At 36.8% G+C, this 21,563-nt stretch overlaps 1 protein-coding gene across 3 annotated transcripts in view; it reads right to left on the reverse strand.

Annotated features, from left to right (window-relative positions):
• TBC1D5 (TBC1 domain family member 5) overlaps nucleotides 1-21,563 on the reverse strand; it is a 566,988-nt gene that overhangs the window by 317,849 nt on the left and 227,576 nt on the right. The gene's annotated exons all lie outside the window — the stretch shown is intronic.

Consider the following 21,563-nt stretch of genomic DNA (forward strand, 5'->3'; position numbering starts at 1 on the left):
TTATGAACTTTTCAGAATCCCCAAACATTAAGGATATCAAACACTTATCTACCAACTGTAGAGGTTAGTGTCTTGAATTTCCACCTTCCCACCACTATTTACATACTCTCAAATCCAACATCATCCTGGTGCTGACATGTCCCAAATTTGTACCTCCAGACTGCATTCTCAGAATTTTTGACTCACATATCTGTCCAGTGAACATCTGCGTAAGATTATCTACCAGATACCTTGAATGTTATGACACAGGACAATAAAATTTTTTGATTTGTTCTCCCCACTCCCATTCTCTCAAACTTTATTTTCCCTCAGTTTCCAACATTTCAGTACATAGCATTATCTAATCAGTTACCCAAGACAGAAATCTAGGAATTTTTCTGAATTCCTCTCTCACGCTAACTGCCCTGTCAGTTCATCAATAAGTAGTTTTTTCTGCTCATCCCCCAAATATATCCTTATTCAGCTATTTGGGGTCTTTTGTGTTACAATACAAACTTTTAAAAACTTTGTTATACTCCTGTGAGAAATGCCATGGGCAATCTGATAGGGACTGCACTGAACCTTGGATTGCCTTGGGTAATACAGTCATTTTGACAATATTGATTATTCCAATCCAAGAACACAATATATCCCTCCACCTGTCCATCATCTCTGGTCTCCTTCATCAGTGCTTACAGAGTGCAGGACTTTGGCCTCCTTAGGTAGGTTTATCCCTAGGTATTCTTTCTGATGTGATGGTAAATGTGATTGTTTCCTTAATTTCTTTCCAATTTTTCATCATTAGTGTATAGAAATGGAAGAGATTTTTGTGTATTAATTTTGTATTCTACAACCTTGTCGAATTCATTGATGAGCTCTATAGTTTTCTGGTAGTTTTATTTCTTTTATTTTGTCTGATTGCTGTGGCTAGGACTACCAAAAATATGTAAATAAAAGTGGTGAGAGTGGACATCCTTATCTTATTCCTGATCTTAGAAGATAACGCTTTCAGCTTTTCATCGTTGAGTATGAACTTAACTGTTGTTCTGTCATATATGGACTTTATTATGCTGAGGTGATTGCAGCCATGAAATTAAAAGATGCTTACTCCTTGGAAGGAAAGTTATGACCAACCTAGATAGCATATTAAAAAGCAGAGACATTACTTTGTCAACAAAGGTCCATCTAGTCAAGGCTACGGTTTTTCCAGTGGTCATAGATGGATGTGAGAGTTGGACAATAAAGAAAGCTGAGTGCCAAAGAATTGATGCTTTTGAACTGTGGTGTTGGAGAAGACTCTTGAGAGTCCCTTGGACTGCAAGGAGACCCAACCAGTGCATCCTAAAGGAGATCAGTCCTGGGTGTTCATTGGAAGGACTGATGTTGAAGCTGAAACTCCAACATTTTGGCCACCTGATGCGAACAGCTAACTCATTTGAAAAGACCCTGATGCTGGGAAAGATTGAAGGCAGGAGGAGAAGGGGATGACAGAGGATGAGATGGGTGGATAGCATCACCGACTCAATGGACATAAGTTTGGGTAAACTCTGGGAGTTGGTGATGGACAGGGAGGCCTGGCGTGCTGCGGTTCAAGGGGTTGCAGAGAGTCGGACACAACTGAACTGAACTGATCTAATAAATCTCACGTCTTATACAAAAATAAAAACAAATGACTCATGACACTAAAGGCAAAATATAAAACTTTCAGAATAAAATAGACAAAATCATCATGACCTAGGGTTAGGTGAAGAGTTATCTGACATGGGGCTTCCCTGATAGCTCAGTTGGTAAGAATCCGCCTGCAAGGCAGGAGACCCCGTTCAATTCCTAGGAAGATCCGTTGGAGAAGGGATAGGCTACCCGCTCCACTATTTAGCCTGAAGAATTCCATGGAATGTATAGTCCAAGGGGTCGCAAAGAATCAGACACAACTGAGAGACTTTCACTTTCACTATTTAACATGAGTTTTATATATAACACCAAAAGCATATTTCATCAACAGAAAAATACATCAAAATAATACAAATTCCTCTGGGAAAGAGTCTGTTAGAAGGGATGAAAAGACAAGCCAGAGATGAGGAAAAAATATGAGCAGGTCACATATCTGACAAACACTTGTATCTAGAATATAAAAAGAGTTCTCTAAACTCAACAGTAAAAAAAAAAAAAAAAAATCCAATTTGGCAAACAAGTTGAACAAACACTTTACCAAAGAGGATATAGATGGTAAATGCACACATGAAAAAATTTTCTGAGTCTGATATTTACATGCAGTCTATTTGTCAAGCCATTACGATATTTCCTGTTACACAGTACATCTTTGTTCTTCAGAAGTGTCTTGGCTATTAAACACTTCCTTCCTGCATGTAAATATCAGACTCAGACTACAAAGTTACTCAAAAAACATTGATGAAATTTTGACTTAAAAGTATACTGAATCTATGTATCAACTTGAAAACGACCTGATAGCTCTGTGACAATGAACTATCCCTTCCACAGTCACGGTGGATTCTCTGTATTTACCCAGGTCTTACATGTTTTTCCATAAAGTTTCATAATATTCTCCATAAAAGCTATCATATTTTTATTGAATTTATTTAAGGATATTCATATTTTTGTATTACAAAACACTTTATTACTTGTGTATTTCTAAGTGCAAGTGATATTACATGTAAATTTTATATCAGGGAATATTTGTAAAATAAATTGTTAATCCCAATAGTTTACCTATAGATTCTTAAAGAGAACACTTTAACTATTCCATCATTGAGGATGGTTTTGCTATAGTTCTTTTATACATGCTCTTCTTCATGTTATGGAAGTTATTTTCTATTCAAAATTTGCCAAGCAATTTTCTTTTTATAATATGGACTATAGCCCGCCCAACTCCTCTAGTCATGGAATCCTCCAGGTAAGAATACTGGAGTGGGTTGCCATTCCCTTCTCCAGTGGATCTTCCCAACCAAGGGATCAAACCCAGGTCTCCTGCATGTAGGAAGATTCTTTACCATCTGAGCCACCAGGAAATGCGGGCAATTCTTTCTCTACATCTACTGAAATGACCTTCTTCTTTATTTTGTTAACAAGTTGAATGACTTTACAAATTTTTGTAAGGAACAAACCTTACATTCCCAGGACAGACAAGATGTTATAAGACGTGTTATCCTTTTACATCCTGCTCCATTCATTTACCAGTATTTTATTTGTATGACACTCATGCACAAGAATAGTTGGTATCTTATCATAGAGCCCTTGTCTGATACTGTTATAAAGGTTATATTAGCCGTGTGATATAAGTGTGAGAACATTCCCTACGTTTCAATGCTCTGAAAGAACTTTTAACTAGAGCAAAATTGGTTTTTGTTTTTAAGTAATCATCTGTCTCCAAATTGGGACTAGTGTTTTCTCTGTGGGATATGATGAAGTATTTTTTCCATTATATTAATAGTTATTATGGTTTCACCAAGAATTTTTTTCTTATAATGTTTGTGATCCACAAAATACAGTTGTGTGTATTGTATAAAAATCACTCTGACAGATAATTTTTCCCATTGTTAAAAAAACTCTTTGCACATGACATAATATTTTTTTGTAGCCATAGTTTTTTATGTGTGAAATATAACTCAGTAAGCAATGAATGTACTCTAGCTTTACAAAGTACTTAATATTTTATGTAAAATGTACTTAACTGTCTTTAGTCACTTTTAATCATTCTCTTCTAATACAAATTTTTCCACTTCGTTTTAGTTTTCAAATGTGTTACCATAAAAATTTTCACTATATCTTCTTGCTGTCTTTTTAATCAGCATATAATTCTGAATAAATTTTAGAAAGATATTTTCCAGGTTCAAAGAAGCTTTCTGGAAATTGACAAAATTTAAACACTTGTTTAAAAATTTTATTTAAAGATCTTATTAACTCATTTCACATTTAATATATTTTTATTCTGATAATTACAGAAATACAAGGAAACTATAATGTTTCCTTATTTCCCAATGAAATATCTTTGAGTTCTCTTATTTGAGCTCTCTTATTTCTTTTATTATTTCTCAGTCAATAGTTCTAGATTTGCAGTTAATACTTTACTGTCACACTATCCTTTTTTGACTGGTTCTTGTTCACATAAAATACTTATATAACTGCTTACTTACATCTTTGCTTCAGCATCTGTAGTAAACTGGTGATATAAATGGTCCTGATTATTACACGCCTCTTATGATGTGGTTTTCCAGATCCTTCCATCAAGAGGCAGTGGCATCATAACAATAATGTGCTTCTTAGTCCATGAATATCAGGTTTCTCTCCATGTATTTACACTTCCGTACAGTAATGTTTTGTCACACATGTTCCTAAGTATGTAGTTCTTTTAATGCTACTGTGAATAGACTCTTCTGGCCTTAAATGACTGTCAGATTGCTCACTGCTAGTCTGCAGAAATGCAGTTTTGCTATTGCTCTATTGTGGCTGGCACTGGTACTTGCCGTGGCCAACAAAAGGTTGTAGAGGTTTTTCACAGCCAGTAATAAGCCTAGTTCTCACAAAACCCTGCAGTTTCTGTTTGTCTTCACGAATGCTGACACCGCCAGTAAACGTGTGATGGCTGGACTACTGAAGGATAAAACCTGTGGCTCAGTCATTCTGTCACGTCACCTATCCTCCAATCTCCAGACACACAGTGAGACCAGTTTGGACCAGTCATTCCCCAAACACATAAGCAAGGTCAGCCCATAGCAAGAGAATTACCAAGCTTAGGCACTTTCTTACTAGCAATAATAAACACTTCTGTTTTATAGAACTGAGCTTAGGGATGGTTTGTCACATAGCAAACTGATAGCCTACTAACGAATAAGATGCACCAAATTGCTCAGTACATACCAAACATATAATTGACCAACACAGCTCGTTTAGTTGCTGAGCTCAGCTATGTACCATTTGGAAACATGCTCAATCTGTCAGTGCAGAATGCATCAAAGGTAGTTCAAGGAACTTTTTGGAAACTAATTCCAAAATTGCAAAAGTTTTACAATATGCTTTTAAGAAAAGTATTTTGTAAACAGAATAGAAAAACATTGGAATCAGAAAAGAAAAGCTAATCTTCTCAGACTATGTCTCAAATTATGCCTCTAAACTTTTTGAAACGAATTAAGACACACATATGCAAATTAAAAAATAAAAATTTCTCAATAAGAAACGTTTATTTCAAAAAGATTAACAATATCACTCTTCATGACTGTTAAATAAGAAACTGCAACCCTTAAAAAGAACATTACACTAAAATATTACAATATTGCTTTCTTTGCAAATGACTCATCTTCTTTAATCATGTAAGATATCAAGTAAATGATCTTAAATAAACACCTTCAGAACACAATTGTCTGGTATTTGGAAGAGGTTTACTTTTCAAGAAAATTATCCAAAGTCTAAACATGAATAATGCATTTTGATATTTAACCACATACATGAAAGGCAATATTAAAGAGTTCCCTATAATACGTACTTTTAAGTCACATTTTTTAAAAAAAGAACTTCTTAAAGTCACTTTGTTTAAAAAATAAAGTGATTAATAATAAGGTAATATATCTAAAAAGTAAACACAAAGACATTTATTAGCAAAGAAACAGGAAAATTTTTAAATAATCCTGTAACACTTTTGTGTATGCAATTTATCAAGAAATATTGTAAAAGGACAAAACAAATGTTGGCCCATTCTGGAGCTTCTTTGTCATCATTAATGTATTCAGGTTTTCACAGCTGAACTGCTATACTTTGAAAAGATTTTCATGAAAGGAAACTCATATTCAGTGTTTAAACAAAGCTGTCAGGTTACCAAGATTAAAATTTGTTTGAGTGTCCAGAAAATCTTCTCTTAAAAAAAAAAAATAAAAACTATGTTGGTCTTTATTTGCAAACAAAATAAAATAAGGTTTTGTTTAACCATACGTATTTATTTTGGGGGAAAATAGAGAAAGAATAATTTTAACATAAAAGTGAGACTATTTTGAGCGGCTATTTTGTTTCACCACTAGTTCTATTTCTCAAATTGATACAAATGATCTCCTTCTGTTTCTGTCTATCTGCTTGCCTTGTCAGTACAACTAACTGTCAGGGTTGGGGAGATCTCTTCTATCTAAACAGAAGATGTGCAGTTTGTAACCTGCTTAATTCGCCTTATGTCCTACATGCCCTCAGTATGGTGTTCATTAAAATCTCAGCTGTTTTGTTCATAGCAGTGGCAGCCTAAACATAGGCTTATTTTTCTTTGTTAAAAGGCCAGATTGTGCATAAATATACCCCTAATCTGTGTGTGTGTATGTATGTGTGTGTTAATGGCAAGAAATTAAACCCAGTATGTAAATGCTTGTTGGTGTTTTCATTACTCAAGCCAGGCATCTGAACTCACTTAGTCCTTTGCCTAGATGTTCATAAAAATAGCACCTCTCAGTCTTTGGAGAGAGGTTTAATGTAACAGCCATCTCTAAAATCAGATAACCTATATTAAGCACTGCAAGTTGGTATAGAGAAATTCTATAAATTGCCATTAACACCCATTTATGAGTCCCTATTTCTCCCCCTCCAAGAAGCTCCTGGTAGGCCCTAGGTTTCCAATCTTAATTGCTTCCATGTATTTGATTATATAAAAGGTTTAAATGAAACCTACTTATATTGCCTTGGCAATAAGATAAAATGGCTCAAATCAATTACTTTTTTTTTTTTTTTTTGGCTTGAACAGAAAACTCAAACCTTTACATTTGACTGGCTAACCCAGTTACTGAACAGAATTTCTGTTCAGTTCTGATCTGTTCACAAGCAGACTTTACTGTTTACTAGTAGTAAAAAACACTATTTTACTATTTTTAAAACTTCACTAAGCTTTTAAATGCAACATAAAAACATCTCAATGATTTTATTACACAAATAATTTCAAAACTCCTGTATGAACTGTATAGTTAACAGTGTTCACATGTATCAAATTAATCCCATACTGAAATCATTAAAAGTATAAAAATGTGTCAAATATTTAATTACTACATTTTTGTGTGAAGTTTGATTAACAAGACAAAAGATTTATTTTTAACTTGTTACTAAGTTACTTGTGATGTTAATTTTAACACGCAATTAATTAAATGTAGATAGAGGACTATTAAAATATTATGGCTGACAGATGCAAAAAATAATTTAACCTCAGAATGACTAAAAACTAAATACTGTCTACTGGTTGTTTTGACCCATACAATATACATTTTTAAAATAAGATTACATTAACTATTAAATATAGCTGCCTGAATATGACAACCATAATTGTATCTTCCAAAGTTTTTCTCAAAAGCTATCAGATAACTGATTGCAGAAACTGCCCTTAATAGGCACAGACTGGAGATAATCCTCCAAGTATCAGAAGAAGCACATTAAGCAGTCTTCTCTTTACTCCTAATGTTAATTTGTGAATCATTTGTAGTATGTGGACTTCAAAGACTTCCACCTTAGGGTTGATGTTTTACTATCATCAATCCACCCAGGTTTAAGGGAAAAAGAGTTTCCCAACCAAGAGCACTGAGGATAAAGCATCACAACAGAAGAGCAGCAGGACGTGAGGAAATTACAAGATTCAAAGTGAGTCTAGCAAAAAGAGCTGGGTAAGGTTAAGACAACAGCCTTGAAACGAAGCAAGACTACAACAATTTCATGTTTCATCCTTAAGGACCGGAATGGACTTTCCAATACAATATGGCAAGCAATACTATTTCTAAGTATGAAATGTGTCACATTCTTGATGTCATAACTGGGAGACATCTAATCACAAGGCTCCATCAAAAGATAACATAACTTAGGTTATACTATGTTGTAAGTAGAACTAAAACATAAGGAACAAATTGATCAGGAACAAATTCAGCAACTGACAGAAAGTCCCCCACTCCTGGTTCAGATAACCCCTGCGCTCCTCCCAGCATCCTGGGGGTCCTTTAGCTAGGATAAGTAACACTGAGAACACAATCTATTATAGGCTACCCTCCCCAGAGTGAAATCAGAGGGTCCAAGTCAGGGTCTCTGTACTCACACAAAGAGGAGGAGAAGAGGAATGAGGTATTCACATTAACCCAACTGAGTCTCCTTAACAAAATCAAAGAGAATAATGTGTCAGTTCTTCACATGTGCAAAATGACTGTGGACAGCAATACGAAATTACTTAAAAGAAAAATGAGGAACATAAAAAGTTGGGAGTTATGTTAGAGTATATAGATCAATTCTGATAAATTTTCAAGTATGACACTACTATTCCTACCACCTTTTAATAATGAAGAAAAATAAAGTAAATTGAGATGTATATCACTTATAGTGATATATCTATAGTGCTTCTGGTGTCAAAGAAACAGGCCTACCATCTTTAAAGGCACTGTGAGGTTTGTGACTTGCCTGTACATGTCCCAAAACACTGCCAGTTTTCCTGCTGTCTCCCCGCAGCAAAGGGAACAGTGTCGTGACCCTCAATAGCCTCTGTGCTCTGCCTGTTCATCCCTCCCATCTCCCTAACCCCTCCCAGTCTCTGATCCTTTTACTGACTTCATGGCGTGGCCTTTACCAGAAGGTCAGAGAGCTGAACTCACAGTACGTAACCTTTTCAGATTGGCTCCTTTCACTTAGTAAAATGCATCTCAAGTTTCTGCTTGTCCTGCTACAACCTAATGGCCCCTTCAGTTTCATCACTTAATAATAATGACATTGTATTCACATACCACTTTGTTCATCCATTCACCGACTGAAGGTCATCTTGTTTGCTTCCAGTTTTGGCAATTACCACTAAAGCTGCTATAAACATTGTGTGATGGTTTATGTTTAGACCTAAGTTTTCAATTCATTTGGATAAATACCAAGGAGTGCAACTGCTAGATCACATGCTGAAAGCAGGTTTAGACATCCTGAAAGCAGGTGTAGTTTTGTACGGAACCTGCACACTGTCCTCTACAATGACAGCACCGCTCTCTGCCTACGAGCACCCAACAAGCGATCCTGCCATTGCACTCCCTCACTGGCCCCGGGCATCAGCGTCCCGGACCTCGGGCATTCCAGGAGATGTGCACCGCTGTCTCACTTAACTCTGCGGTTCTCTGGGGACCTAGGACGTGGAGCATTTTTTCCTCTGCTTATTGGTATATTTTGTTTCACAAAACATCTGCTCAGATATTCTGTCCATCTTTTAACTACTGGGCTTTTGTTGTCTTATTTCTGGGTGATTAAATTTGTCAATTTTAGATACCAGTCTTTTATCAGATAATTTTTGTAAACATTTTTCTGCCAGTCTCTGGCTTGCCTCTTAGTCCCTTTTAGTGTCTTTCAAAGAGAAAAAAAGGTTTTAATTCTAATGAAACCCAACTTATCAATTTTTTTCTTTCACTGATCATGCTTTTGGTTTTGAAACTAAAATGTCATCACAAAATCAAAGATCATGAAGACTTTCACCTATGTAATTTTCTAGGAGTTTTATAGTTTTATATTTCACATTTAGGTTGACGATCCATTTTGAGTTAATTGTTTCTGAAAGGTATAAAATCAATGTTTAGATTTTTTTTTTTTAGTTGGCTTTGCTTCTTTGTCAGTATCACTTAACTCTATTTGTATGGGTCTTTCTGTGCTCTCTATTCTGAAGTCAGACATTGTCAGTCTTCTAATTTTGTTCTTCTTCAATGTTGTATTGTCTATTCTGGGTGGGTCTTGGACTTGAATAGAGAAATCCTGTGTAGTCTCACACTGGAAAGTGATTAAACAAATGCAGAAAACCAGGCTGTGAGGTTCTTTTAGCCTCTTTAAGAACTTTCTTTAAATATCACTTAATCAAAAAAAAAAAAATACGGGCCCCACAGGCTACTCATAAGGTGCTTCTGAAATGCTATAATCTTGGCATGCAAAAAATTAATCATCAGACCTGACATTGAATAAACACTTTAAGGGCATATTATTTTCTTTCAAAAAGTTTTGGAGGAATTCTCTTGCAGTCCAATGAGTGGTTAGGACTTGGCACTTTAACTGCCATGATCTGGGTTCAATCCCTGGTCAGGGAACTAAGATCCCACAAGCCACGCAGCCAAAAAAAAAAAAAAAGTTTGGGGGCAATTTCTCACTTACAATATAAAAAGGAACTAATAAGAATGAAGACCATGTACAGGTAAGATTTGGAAAAAAGCAAGAAACTAATTAACTTCTTGAATTTGGACTCCTTTGAGAAAGCAAATAGATAAATGTCTTATTTTTAAACCTTTACATTTTAAAGAGCAAGTATTTAATCAGATTATGGTTACTATTCTAACAGTCTATAACATAGGTTAAGGACTCAATAGACAAATAATTTAAAATAATTATTAAAAGTCAAGATGGAATTTAGAGACCATGTATTACAAGAATCAAATGAGAACTGCTTACCACATAGTGAGTGAAAGTCACTTAGTCATGTCCAGCTCTTTGCGACCCCATGGACTATACAGTCCATGGGATTCTCCAGGCCAGAATACTGGAGTGGGTGGCCTTTCTGTTCTCCAGGGGATCTTCCCAACCAAGGGATCGAACCCAGATCTCCAGCACTGCAGGCAGATTCTTTACCAGTTGAGCCACAAAGGAACCCCAACAATACTGGAGGGGGTAGCCTCTCCCTTCTCCAGAGGATCTTCCCAACCAAGGAATCGAACTGAGGTCTCCTGCATTTCAGGTGTATTCTTTACCAACTGAGCTACGAGGGAAGCCCGATGAGTAGCACATATAGCAACCAACTAAAAGCAGTAGTCTACCCTGCCAAACTCAAAATGATATTTAAAGAAACACCTAAACTAATTTTCTACTATTGCTATACAGACTGTTCTAGTAAATTACTCTATTTTGACCCATCTGCTCTGTGAACACCCTGGTACACTGAATTCAGAATTTAGGGCATAAAATGAGAGTCAATGGACTATATTAACAGTCTCAAGCACTGAAAAACTAAATATACTCCTATGAACCTCTTTCCTAGAAATGAGAGATATATTTAATTTTTCAAAGTCTAGATTCCCCAAGCTTCTTGCATTTTACATTTAAATATTTGCTACCTAATTACTCTTCTGCCTATTTTCTTTTTTTACTTGCAACTTTAGGAATTTCTGTCATTAAGCAAAGAAGGAAAGGAAAGAAGAGAAAAACAATAGAAACATTCATCAATCAAATTAGGCAAAGAGACTGTCAAACTAATTTTTAAAATTACAGTATTGAATTATCTGGACTGCTTTAATCTCCCTTCCACATAAAATGACCACTGATTACATGACAGTAAATCTTGTTCTCATGTTTATGGAGAACAGTAAATATTATTAATCATGGCTTGGTTGACCATTCATCTCCTTTGCTTACTCTGCATATATAGAAATAGAAACAACCATTTATTCCTCCCTGAGTCTTCTGAGCTCAACATTTATTAGAGTAGATCAGATAGAAAAGTGAACTCTTCATTAAGAAATATCCATGTCAAAATAGAAAATAAAAGTCAAATTGAGAATTGAAACACATTTTTGCTTCCTACCTTTTTTAATATGCCACACCATTCTGTTCCTTTCTATTAGCATGATTATTTTAATTATTAACTTGCAATAATCATAATAATAATTTAACTATTAATAACTTAAGTACTTATGATATTCAAGAAGTGAAACATTACTGCAGTATTAAGCAAAAACCAGATAAAACTGAACACAAAACTTTCAAGGACCTATGTTCTCCTATTTTTAAATGGTAATTAAAAGTTTCTGATATTATTTACACAATGATAAATAGGACATACATTGGTAAATGCCAAAAGGTATTTGTTTTATTTACATTCTTACATGCTTTGCTTTCTGGCTTTGTACTTTCTCTTCCATCACTTTTGTCTAACAGCAATTCCACAAAATCACTCAGCCCATTAAAAGTTTCTTCCTTTCTGCTATAAGGAGCCAAGAATGCATTATTACATTTTTCTGTGTGAAGTATGCTATTAAATAATAGCTTGTGCACTAATTAAAGCAAATGTAATTGTGAGAACACATTGACGTTGTTAAAGTAAATTAGCCAATTTGTTAATAGTTTCATTTCAAGTGACCTTAATTGTATTAATTGTGATACTAGCAAATTAAATTGAAGAGCATTAAATACATTGTTCTAATATGTCCTAGAGGAACAAATTTTCCATTACATCAGCAAAGAGAAAATAAAGATTATGTGCACCCACCACTGAAGTCTCCTACACATAGCGTACACAATGGGTCAAGCAGAGAAGGTCTTACCAGACAGCCTTTATTGTTACTGTTTTAATATTGGTAGCATGGCATAAAACAGATCATATAGTAGTAACTCAGCTTTAGATAAATGGTTAATTCTATGACATTCTTTTATCTCAGGTTAAGCAGAAATTACTTCACTATTACAGAGCTAAAATATCGAGAGTGAGGAAATAAAGATCAGCATCAGTTCAGTTCAGTCACTCAGTCGTGTCCCACTCTGCAACCCCATGAACCGCACCACGCCAGGCCTCCCTGTCCATCACCAATCCCAGAGTTTACTCAAACTCATGTCCATTGAGTTGGTGATGCCATCCAGCCATCTCATCCTCTGTCGTCACCTTTTCCTCCTGCCCTCAATCTTTCCCAGCATCAGGGTCTTTCCCAATGAGTCAGCTCTTCGCATCAGGTGGCCAAAGTATTGGAGCTTCAGCTTCAGCATCAGTCCTTCCAGTGAACACCCAGGACTGATCTCCTTTAGGATGGACTGGTTGGATCTCCTTGCAGTCCAAGGGACTCTCAAGAGTCTTCTCCAACACCACAGTTCAAAAGCACCAATTCTTCAGCGCTCAGCTTTCTTCACAGTCCAACTCTCACATCCATACATGACCACTGGAAAAACCCTAGCCTTGACTAGATGGACCTTTGTTGGCAAAGTAATGTCTCTGCATTTTAATATGCTGTCTATGTTGGTCATAACTTTCCTTCCAAGGAGTAAGCGTCTTTTAATTTCATGGCTGCAATCACCATCTGCAGTGATTTTGGAGCCCCCGGAAATAAAGTCAGCCACTGCTTCTACTGTTTCCCCATCTATTTACCATGAAGTGATGGGACTGGATGTCATGATCTTAGTTTTCTAAATAATGAGCTTTAAGTCAACTTTTTCTCTCTCCTCTTTCACTTTCATCAAGAGGCTCTTTAGTTCTTCTTCACTTTCTGCCATAAGGGTGGTGTCATCTGCGTATCTGAGGTTATTGATATTTCTCAACAGATTAGCATAGAGGACTACAATATGAAAATAAATTTAAAAATACAACTCTGTGTAAATCAGGCATTACTTAATAAATGTTTAGTATCATGTCATGAGGATATATAATAAAAAAAGTTACGGCCCTCATTCTTGAAAAGAGACTTAAGAGTACAACAGAGAGAACAATACAGATGCTAAATAAACTTTAGTCTTCAGAACACTATCCACACTGGCTAACAGAAGCCCCGGAGGTGAGCCCCTGCTAGACCCACCTGCAGGTCACCCACGGTGCCCAGACATCTTCTGACAGCCTGAATAGGACAAGAGTATCCCCACCGTAAGAACTTCCCCTCTATGAACTGTTTCCCTTTCCTACTGGTTCTTTCTCTCTGCCTCTCTGTGTCCATGCGTCCCCCTCCGTCACCATCTTCGCATGCCTGGGTCCTTGTTATCTGTCATTCACATGTAACTGACCAATCACCTTCTCAGAGGGCGCGGCTCTGAAAACCTGCAGTACTACCCAGCCGCCCATTACACTACTACCCTAATGGCTGCCTAACACTTAACCATTCTGATACTTTTTCTCGTTTTTGTACTTTTCCACCTTTCCTTTTTTTTTTTTTTGGTTACTGTCTCTCTCATGCTAAAATGTTAATTCCATTGAAAGAGAGCATCTGGACTATTTGTTTAATAGTCTATCCCCAGATACTAGATGATCAATCAATTTTTTTAATGAATGAATAAATAAATATCAGGTTTGTGGCCTGCAGCCCATACTATGCATGAAAAAATATGTGTGTCTCTATGATCTCTATTCATTTATTGAGTATAACTGAAACTTATTAAACATTATGTAGCCATTTCTGATTGAAAATCTAAGTTGAACAAAACAGATGTATTCACAAGTCTAATTAAAGACTGAAATTGTTACTAGTGTTCTAAGCTTGGTCAAATTAGTTATGTCCTATTCTACTGCTTTTCTGGTTCCACTGATGAACTAGCAGAAAGCAACTAGCATAATTTTTTGATAAGAAATCCACTGTAGGTCACTTCATCTAAGTGCATCTTTTTGGTTTATGTTTTTCTAAGGGTTTAAGATAATACTGTCGCACAGAATCACCTCTATCACTCTAGTTATGCCTAGACCCAACCAAGCAAAACCACCCATCACATAGCTTCTCACTTTTGGGGACCAAGCAATGTTATAAAAGTTGACTGAGCTTCACGAAAAAGTCTCTCAAAGTATGAATATTCCTCAGCAGATACCTCTGCCCACAGGGCAGTGGTGACAACTCTTGCAGGGCTACTGTTTCTTTCTGCCACCAGAACAAGCAGTGAGGTCTCCTTTGCCCTTCAGTTCAGTCGCTCAGTCATGTCCAACTCTTTGTGACCCCATGGACTGCAGCACGCCAGGCCTCCCTGTCCTTCACCAACTCCCGGAGCTTGTTCAAACTTATGTCCATCAAATCAGTGATGCCATCCAACCATCTCATCCTCTGTTGTCCCCTTCTTCCACCTTCAATCTTTCCCAGCATCAGGACCTTTTCCAATGAGTCAGTTCTTCCCATCAGGTAGCCAAAGTATTGGAGCTTCAGCTTCAGCATCTGTCCTTCCAATGAATATTCAGGACTCATCTCCTTTAGGATGGACTGGTTGGATCTCCTTGCTGTTCAAGGGACTCTCAAGAGTCTTCTCCAAGACCACAGTTCAAAAGCATCAATTCTTCAGCGCTCAGATTTCTTTATAGTCCATCTCTCACATCCATACATGACCACTGGAAAAACTTAAGCTCTTAAGACAACAAAAAGTGAAAAGAAAATTCTGGTACAACTAAAATGACTCTTCCACAAAATCCCAACGCTAAAAGAACTGAAAAGGAGCCTGTCTCTTAATACAGGGAATTGCTACACCAACAGAAAACTTCAAATAAAACTAAACACTGAATTCAATTAATAAGGAATAGACAAATCAATAAAAAGAGGTCAAAATTCATACCCAAATTTTTTTTTTTTAAATTTCAAGAGTACATGGGGCTTCTCTGGTGGCTCAGTGGTAAAGAATCTTCCTGCCAATGCAGAAGACACAGGTTTGATCCCTGCGAAGCCTGTGAGCCACGACTATTGAGCCTGTGTGCTAGGGACCGGGAACCACACCCACTGAAGCCCACGTGCCTAGACCCCATGTTCCGCAAGAGAAGCCACTGCAAGGAAAAGCCTGAACAGAGACACTGGAGAGCAGCCCCGTTCTTCATGACGAGAAAAGCCCATGCAGCAACAAAGGCTCAGCACAGCTGAACGTAAGTAAATAAATACTAAAAAAATTTTTTTAATTTCAAGAGCTCATTTTACTAATAGTGAGTTTCACTGTTACCATTAAAATGTCTAACTTGCTACAACTCAGTCAGTGAGCAGGATCTAGAACATGCCTGCACGCTAGTTACAGGTCATCAATCCTCTTCCCATCCCTGAACCACAGACCGTCTCCTCTTAGAGCCTGTGACCAGGCGGTCCTGATGCGCTGACCACGCTGGGCCCACTGGAAGCTCTCACATCTGCAGCTTCCATAATCTTGGCCCCTCCTTTACCGTTCCCCTACTTTGACTAGTGTCAAATACTGCTCTTTCTATCCAATTTCTGGTCATGGAAAATTCTGACCAATCAATCCCCCATTCCTTTTTCCTCTCTTTGTATTCCCTGGCCGCCTCATATTTGATCTGCTATCTTTGGGGGATGGCTTTCAAGTCTCTAACCTGTGGCCTTTCACACTGAAGTCTCCTGTTCCCCGCCATCTTCCGGACGGTGTCATTTAGAGGAACAGGGCACTGTATGGTCACTGCGCTCTGACGTCACCTCTACCTACTGTCACACCGCTTCACAAAAGCCATCATCACGGAGATGTTTAAAAACCATTCATTTAAAAAAAATCCTTGTTACCGTCATTTAAGAACTTCCAAGTCCCTCTCCCATTTATTTAGTAATCTTTATCTTCAACAAAGCCACCATTTTCCTTATGATTTAACAGTCTCACTAACAGTTCTTCATCGACCTAAACTGCTGTTTTCCTCAATATCCACAGAGAATTTTTCATCAGATGATACTTTTTATAAAACTACACTGACAGTAAAAAGATCCGTGGTTGCCATGGGTTGAAGAGCAAAGGGTGGGGAAGATGACCAGGTAGAGGCACAGAGAAGTTTGCAAAGATATTCTGGGTGACACTGTAAGGTCAGACACGCATCTTGATACACTTGCCCAAATTCACAGAATGCCCAACACCAGGAGTGGACCCTAATGTAAATTACAGAGCGTGGGTACAAACACACCACTCTGGTGGGAGACACAGGGAAGAGAGAGGCTGTGCGCATGTGGGAACAGAGGGTATGTGGGAAACCTGTACCTTCCTCTGAATTTTGCTGCAAAGCTGTAACTGTTCTTTAAAAAGGTCTTTGAAATAATAAGACTTCAAAACAAAACCTATCCAAATCAATGAGACCTAAACTACCACAGAGAACTAACGAAGGTGCTGAGCTGGTGTGCTGGCTGTCACTGAACACTGCTCCACTGAATCACCACGGTCACACCGCCTTACATGCTGTCCCACCCCTTCTGTGACTCCCAACTGCCCTGCGACCCTCGACTGCGCCTCTCCTAACTCGCCCCCCCCCCCCGCAAAACTTTCTACTCTGCCCTCTCATAGCTCTTTCCATAACAGCAAACTTCCTTCTATTCTCAAATCCATCCATGAATTCTTCCACCATCAACTTCCTTGCCTACTGTTTACCTGTTATACTCCCCTGACAAAGCAACCATCTGCTTTTCATTGTGGCTACGTCCTAGGCGCTAAAATCTGCTGGATGCAATCGCACACATTTACAAGTTTGCATCACCTATAAATTATGATGTTTAAACTCACCGTGGCCCCCCAAGGTTATATATTCTTTACCACCTCAATCTAGCCTTTTTGACTCTCCTCAAATCTTCAAATGCTTCATCTTATCACTCACTATCAGCAAATTACCTCACCCTAAGATATCAAGAAAGATATTAAAATATCAGTGATACTTTAGTGCACTCTCTGCCATCAAACAGATGAATGGACTGCACCAAAACACCGTTTCTCCATTCTTTCTGCTATTACAGTGAGAATAAGAACACCCTGCCCCTCTGTATAAATCCATCTCAGCTCCAGACTGCATCCAAAACCAAGCAGAACCCTGCCAGTCCCGTCCCAAGACAAGGTTCCCCCGTCACCCACTGCCTCTTGTTTGTAGAATACCTGAAATGTCCCAAGCCTCCCTGAGTCACAGAAGAGTAGGCTCAAGCAGTTAATGATTAGGACGACAGAGGCACAGGATCTTTCAGGGTCTGATGCACACTCCTGAGTGGTTTTACAGGTACTGTAACTGCTATCAGAAGGGAAAGCTAACCGCATGGTGACCCAACTGTAGTCAAGACACAGGCTGCTCCATCCTGAGCAATCCTGAATCCAGGACTAGCACAAGGATAAGACCTGGCCTTACAGAGAGGAGGATTAACACTATAAACTGTATGTGCATCTTTGTGGGCATCAAAATAACTGTGGCTTATTCTGCCCATATACATAGCCAGGCAACTAAAACTATCAGCAAAGAGATGCTACAGACTGTCAGCATCCTCCATGTTAAGAATACGGCACCCTATGTATCAGCGTTAAGAAGTTACAGAAAATGGACCTTTGTTCATAATCCCACAGAAATGGAATGATGTCTGAGAGGGGTGATGTGTAAGCAGCATTTTTACAGGTAGTTTATTGTAGCAAGTAGCTCTCTGCAAGGGACCACTCTTGTCACTTTAATAAAGCTATTTTACCTAACCTCTGGCTCAAGCACACATTTCAAACATTTTGATTACGTAATATTTTGCCTAATATGTTGGTACTTTTCAGATCAAAGAAGAAATGAAGAATAAGGAGATAACAGACCGCCAGATCTCTTTCCCAGCTTCCCCTTCAGTAATCGTACAAGTAAAAACTGAGTGAGGAGAAGCGTATCTAAAGAAAGATGATGAGGCATCAGCAAGCCTGCCCACGTGGAGGACGGTGACGAGTCTGACCCCGCCCGACCTCCCCGCTTTTCCTTTAAAAACTTTCACGGCCTAGCAGAACCTTCCGGTTCAGTTCTGGACACTAGCCCACCTTCTCCCTGGACGGGCAGCCCATGTCACACGACTGTGGACTTTCCGAGTGGCAAGCACCCAAACCTGAGTTCAGGGATACTTCTATCGCATGGAAAGCCATGCTAAAGATGGTAACAGGACCGCATCGTTTTCTCGCATCAACTACAGTAAACTAATTTAATTACGGCCAATTTATTCGTCAATAAAACCAGGCACCCCTTTCCAGCCATGAAATTCTATGATATAATAAACCAAAAGAAAGGAAGACTTGGGACAAAAAAATTGTAAAAGGCAAAAATGAAGTAGGCAGGATATTCCGAATGTCTTAGATAATTTTTAAGTAGGTTACTAAGTATCTTATGCATGAGCAAAAAAGAAAGCTTTGAAACAGATATTACATAAAAAGGTATTACATTAAGTAATTATCTGAATACTATAAAAGCTGTTAAGTAAGAAGGCATATAAAATTAGAGCTAAAAACTCTGGCTATACCTAACAAATTGCAATTCTCAAAAGAGACCTAATAGAGGAAAATGTTTTCTCATCATGAGTAACATTCCAATCACTTATAAGCTTGGAAAAAAAACTAGTGATTCTGATAATGTTATTTTATTATTAATAATAGGTTTAAGTTTCCCTAAATCTTCATGTTGTTGTTTTCAGTTTAAAATGAGATAATTACTTTTTCATTTAATTAAGTCATTAAAAGTTACATGCTAGGACTGAATAAACATGAATAGTTGAAAAAATAAGTTTTGCTTTTCTATGGTTTAAACTGAATTATAGGTAACCTGTCAATTAGTAATACCCTTTGATCAAAGACCTTGAAATTTAAGATGATAATTCTGGTACATAACCAAATCCAACAGAGAAAATGTCATACTTTCTGTAGTGTTTTCAATTTGAAAGAGAAATTCAAGCATTTAAAAGCTTAATTAACATGGAAAATGTGTCCTAAGATTTTGCATGTATATATCCAAATAGTTCTTTTTTTCTGCCCTCACTCACGTCCCTCAAACATCCATGAAAGTAAACCAATGATATGTAACTCTCTCTCTCTGTCTTATCTGTTATGTGGCTATTTTTGCTAATCCTTTCCAGAATACTCAGAACCATTTAACTCAGTAATGTACTATATTTCTGTAAACATAAAAACTCAGGTTTCAGAAATTAAAGACATTTGTTTACTTTTGGAATATGCAAAAGGAATTTTTTTCAAGTCAACAAAAAACATGGTTTCTACACAGGGAAAACACTGATCAAGTCCAACGTCTGACTACTTACAAAATGAGTCACCTAGTTGCCACAAATTCCCTTTTGGGAAAAATGTGTAAATGGCTTCAAATATGTGGAGAACCCCATGAAAGACATATACTACAATAAACCAACATACGAAAAAAGGTGATGATTTTTCAAGTAATATGACAACCCCATTAAAATGCAGCACACAGTTTTCTGCAAAAAGAAAACCTAAGATGAAATAGATGCTTTATGTAAAATATTTACATATACAATGCACAAAGCCCACTCCCGTTAGTAACCTTCGCGGCCCTGAAGAACCAGACATTTACATGTCTTTCCTCTGCGTGTGCCTGCGCGTGTGTGTTTTGTATATATTTTTAACAGTTGACAGCTGTTTTAGAGCATACAGAGATGCCAAGCTGAATGAGGGTCTTGATTACTTCGAGATTAGCTATCTAAAGTTTCTATTCATGCTAAGTGTTGTTAGTTGGAAGAGTCATTAGTCACTTCCTTGTCTCATAGAACATCAGCATACATTTACATTGTTAATGAACATTTGGGGTAAATGAATTAATGGCACTTTTAAACATCAATTCAGTCCTAATAACTTTGTATGTCATAGAAATGTTGGCTAGGATATAAACGAAAAGCCTTTTCAGTAAAGGTAACACCTTATTCCTGCAAACAATAAAGGATAAAATTAATTTAAAATGTTTTCTTACCAGTTTTTAAAAAATGAACCTCAACATTTAATGAACTAGTCCAGAGAAAAATATACACTTAAGAAAAAAACATGTTTATTCAAAAATAAGCATATAAACCAGAACATTTTGGTGAAAATATTTTATATATTGATAACACAAAACTATATTCACTTTTAAAATATGCACTTAAGGAAGTGACTGCAGAATAATCTGACTTATTTAATTAAGAGTACTTCTTAAGGTATGACATTTAAGGAAAAAAGCATCACTAGGGATGACTGTATCATTCTCACCACTAAAATTCTTTAAATGCTGAAATTAAACACTAACCTTTTTTTCATACTATCAAAACCTTAAATAGCAGTCTAAATAAAAGCAAATATAAAAATAAAATCATGCAAACAAGCTGTACACTATTTTCATTAAAAACAAGGGCATTTGTATGATGTGGAATGTATCATATACACACTCCATAAACTCAAGAGCTTATGTACTAAAGAAATAGTTACATTGAGGAATCAACTTTTTCTAATTCCCAAAACATTACTTAATGCAGACCTTTACATCAATATAGGAAAAAAAAGAAACCCTGTATTTGAAGTATATAAAATATATGTGAATGACTAATTATAATTTCTTAAAATAGATCTTACAATCCTGGTATATGTATGAGTGAAAAATTACAAGTAGTTACTTGAATCATGAATCAACTTCAGCAAATATTTAGTTGAAATAAGGATAAAGCTTCAAGAATTGTCACAAACTTCCTGTTTCCTTATAAGATACTATGTTATCATTAATATTGAGAAAATAATATAAAGCTCCAATACATACACATTTAATACATTTTTCTAGGGTAGGCGCAAACATAGTTGATCTCCTAACAATTTCCATACATAGCTATTTAAAAGAAAAACACAAATTTCAATTATTAAAAAAAAGAAGAATCAGGCAAGTCTTTTACCCTATAATAATCTCAACTTGCTGAAAGAAAGAAGAAAAAATCCCCACAAAAATGAACACCAAAAGTTTAGACTTCATTAGAAGATGTTTGACAAAGACCATTTTGTATTTCAAAATTCTTATGCTGAAGTAATGAAGTGTTCAAGTTTATGATTTTTTTTTTTTAAGAAGGACATTGCATTAAAGATTGGCTATGGCTAATGTGTCTGTCTACAAATAAAAGTTGACACTCAGTGTCAGAGTGCTCCATATCTATCCAGCAAAATGGTCTTCAAGTTCT

Source organism: Cervus canadensis, chromosome 7 (genome assembly GCF_019320065.1).
Source record: "Cervus canadensis isolate Bull #8, Minnesota chromosome 7, ASM1932006v1, whole genome shotgun sequence".
Classification (NCBI taxonomy): domain Eukaryota; kingdom Metazoa; phylum Chordata; class Mammalia; order Artiodactyla; family Cervidae; genus Cervus; species Cervus canadensis.